Below are 4362 nucleotides of genomic sequence, written 5' to 3'. Positions count from 1 at the left end.
TTTTCTAGATAAAAGGGACCGCAGCAGCTTTACTTATTTGAGCGCATATCTTGTCCACCTTTGGGTGAGTAGCGCCACGCTGCGGCCAAGTAACGCAGCAGCACCTATTTTTTTCTTCTTTTTATGGAACTAGGCCACACACTTGAGGATGATCTAATAATTGATACATTTGGATAACCTACTTCTGCTCTCAAGTGTGGAGTAATTCAATATATTAATATTCTGTCCAGGAATGTATTTTCTCCACATGTCACTTATGTGGAGAAATGATATGATACTGCTACACATCTGTGTTCTGATGGGCCAGTACTACTAAATTACAGTTTTTCTCAATTGCTTTGGTGCATTTCTCTGATCAGAATTAAAGTTCTCATAACTGTTAGTTCAACCTCCACAACATTTTGTAATTTGTGCACATCATAGTAGCAGTTTCTCATTCCTCCGAACAAATTGCAAATGCTTTTGGACATGCATCAATTGCTTTCATACAATTCTCTGCTGTTTTATAACATTATCATTTGCTTAGGTCATGTCAGTCAAAATGAACTATACTTATGACTGCTGAATAGTCATTCCCTATAAAACTAATAGTCCTCATTTCATTGCTTGAGTCATTACATACAAATATGTTGAACTAGTTGTCAAAATCTGTCAAGCCAATTTTATACATTTCTTTATAATTTTTTCCCTGAATGGAGCTGGATGCCAGGGAATCGCTGCACACATTCATGTTGATGAGGCGGGTTTCAATCTGGCAAAAGGTAGAAGGCGTGGAAGGAATCGCATTGGACAGAGAGCAACCACTGATGTCCCAGGCCAACGAGGAGGGAATATTACAATGTGTGCAGCCATCTCAGAAAACGGCATCCTCACCCATATGCCCCGCATTGGTGCATACAACACACAACATCTGCTGACTTTTTTAGACTCTTTACAGGGACATAATCCCTGAGAATGAGAGGGGTCTAAATGGCGACCATCTGACCAAGTACGTTGTTGTATGGGATAATGTGCGTTTTCACCACGCAATTCTGGTCACACAGTGGTTTGCAGCACATGAAAGGATGCTGGTGGAATATCTCCCTCCCTACTCCCCATTCCTGAATCCAATAGCCAAACAGACAGGAACGTCTGGATGTGAATGAATGATTTACAGTACTGTGTATGTTGTATGTTCCAATTCAGTTCCAATATGTGCAATATTGTTTACAGTTGTGCACAGCTCTACCCAACGGCCAAAGGGTGTTTCTTATGTTTGTTGTAAATTAGTTTGTATTTTTCTTTTGCACAATGCTGTGAACAAATTAAAATGGCAAAGAGCATATGCAGTAAAAATGTGAAACATACGTGTCTTGTACTCATTTACCTCACTAAATACAGCAATGTGTAACTGTAGATTTCAAATGGCCGTGCAAATAGTGTATAGTGCTGTCTTGAGCATTTTCAGAAAGTGTCACCAAGATCTGACTTTTTTTGCATTGGAAAACACTTACAGAGTGAACTGTCATAACGAAAACATGGCAAAGCCATTTGACTATCTTGTTCATAAACAATGGTGTCAGGACTTTTCATTTTGATGACAGTGACACTTTCATTGACATGAATACTTGCTTTTGAGGAATGAATTATCCATTTTGAGCAAGTGACACGCTTCTGCAGGTTATCACCTAGGTTTTGCAGTTTGTACTAATTGTTTTGAGAAATGCACTAACAGTTATGAGAACTTTAATTCTGATCAGAGAAATGCACCAAAGCAATTGAGAAAAACTGTATTTAAAATAAACTTCAGTTCATAGTCCAGGACTGCCTACATGGTGTAACCAAAAACTAAAAAGACAAGAAAATAATAGGCATAAATTAGTCCACATAGACCCAAAGTAAATATACCCTGGTGTTTTTTTTTTCATTCATAATTGATGGAGAGGTCAAATGAAAAGATGTGATGAGAGATAGATAGATAGATAGATAGATAGATAGATAGATAGATAGATAGATAGATAGATAGATAGATAGATAGATAGATAGATAGATAGATAGATAGATAGATAGATAGATAGATAGATAGATAGATAGATAGATAGATAGATAGATAGATAGATAATAATAGATAGATAATAATAGATAGGTAGGTAGGTACAGGCAGCAGTGAATCTGCAGTCCCAATGATGAGGACCAGAGGAGAGAAGAAACACTTAATTTGATGAGTTTCATTTTAACCCAGTTAGACCTAAAACGCCTGCTAATAATGCATTATAGAGCCAAACTACCACTGGTTCTCAATGTGGGGTCCTTCATGGTGTTCTGGTGAGTCTCCAGAACAATGGGGAATAGTTTACTTTGCCTTTTCTTGCAGACACGCTGTGTTGAAGTCAGGGGTTCTTGCAGATACACTGTGTTGAAGTCAGGGGTTCTTGCAGATACACTGTGTTGAAGTCAGGGGTTCTTGCAGATACACTGTGTTGAAGTCAGGGGTTCTTGCAGATACACTGTGTTGAAGTCAGGGGTTCTTGCAGATACACTGTGTTGAAGTCAGGGGTTCTTGCAGATACACTGTGTTGAAGTCAGGGGTTCTTGCAGATACACTGTGTTGAAGTCAGGGGTTCTTGCAGATACACTGTGTTGAAGTCAGGGGTTCTTGCAGATACACTGTGTTGAAGTCAGGGGTTCTTGCAGATACACTGTGTTGAAGTCAGGGGTTCTTGCAGACACGCTGTGTTGAAGTCAGGGGTTCGTGCAGATACACTGTGTTGAAGTCAGGGGTTCTTGCAGACACGCTGTGTTGAAGTCAGGGGTTCTTGCAGATACACTGTGTTGAAGTCAGGGGTTCTTGCAGACACGCTGTGTTGAAGTCAGGGGTTCTTGCAGATACACTGTGTTGAAGTCAGGGGTTCTTGCAGATACACTGTGTTGAAGTCAGGGGTTCTGTGTTGAAGTCAGGGGTTCTTGCAGACACACTGTCCCCGACGACAGCCAGTCCTCAGACTCGCAGCAGGCAGGGGGACAGGAAGTGTTGTCCGTCTCCAATGTCCCACGGCGGCGAAAGCAGAGGGAGAGACGGGGCAGGGCGGCGTCCCCGCTTCCACCACCAGAGGATCCCACCGCTGAATCAACGGAGATGATGATGAGGATGATGATGAACGGCACGCAGCAGAAAAGGAGGAAGAAGAGGAGGAGGAGGAGAACGGTGGACTGCAAAGGAAAGGACTGGGAGAACGGTGTGGTGCCACCTCGCACTTCAGGGACGGAGCGAGTCGACGGACTGTGTGAATGGTTACACAGTCTGGGCATCGTAGGTGGAGAGAAGGAGGAGCAGGGAGCAGGGAGCAGGTAGCAGGGGCGGGGAGCAGGAGCGGGGAGCAGGAGCAGGGAGGAGGAGCAGGGAGCGGGGAGCAGGGAGGAGGAGCAGGGAGCGGGGAGCAGGGAGCAGGAGCAGGAGCGGGGAGCAGGAGGAGGAGCAGGGAGCGGGGAGCAGGGAGGAGGAGCAGGGAGCAGGGAGCAGGAGCGGGGAGCAGGGAGCAGGGAGGAGGGAGCAGGAGCAGGGAGCAGGGAGCGGGGAGCAGGAGCAGGGAGCAGGAGCAGGGAGCAGGAGCAGGGAGCAGGAGCAGGGAGCAGGAGCAGGGAGCAGGGAGCAGGAGCAGGAGCAGGGAGCAGGAGCAGGGAGGAGGGAGCAGGAGCAGGGAGGAGGGAGCAGGGAGCGGGGAGCAGGGAGCAGGAAGCAGGGAGCAGGGAGCGACCTGCAGCGGCTATTTGTGTCCAGAGGCAGCAGGACGTTGGGCCACAGAGAGGGATATTCAGACACAGCGGCTGCTGCCCGAGAACTCCCCCCGCCATGCGCCTCCCCAGACACCCCCTTCCAGCGCCTCCCCAGACACCCCCTTCCAGCGCCTCCCCAGACACCCCCTTCCAGCGCCTCCCCAGACACCCCCTTCCAGCACCTCCCCAGACACCCCCTTCCAGCACCTCCCCAGACACCCCCTTCCAGCGCCTCCCCAGACACCCCCTTCCAGTGCCTCCCCAGACACCCCCTTCCAGTGCCTCCCCAGACACCCCCTTCCAGTGCCTCCCCAGACACCCCCTTCCAGTGCCTCCCCAGACACCCCCTTCCAGCGCCTCCCCAGACACCCCCTTCCAGCGCCTCCCCAGACACCCCCTTACAGCACCTCCCCAGACACCCCCTTCCAGCGCCTCCCCAGACACCCCCTTCCAGCGCCTCCCCAGACACCCCCTTCCAGCGCCTCCCCAGACACCCCCTTCCAGTGCCGGCCGGTTCCTCTCCTCCACCCACTGCTGCCGAGGAGGAAGTGAGATAGGCCCCGGCCGAGGACGGGAGTCTCCATAGAGCTGTGTTGACTCTCTCTGGTG

Source organism: Notolepis coatsorum (assembly GCF_963971535.1).
Source record: "Notolepis coatsorum genome assembly, chromosome: 14".
NCBI lineage: Eukaryota > Metazoa > Chordata > Actinopteri > Aulopiformes > Paralepididae > Notolepis > Notolepis coatsorum.
This window is presented reverse-complemented; position numbering follows the sequence as displayed.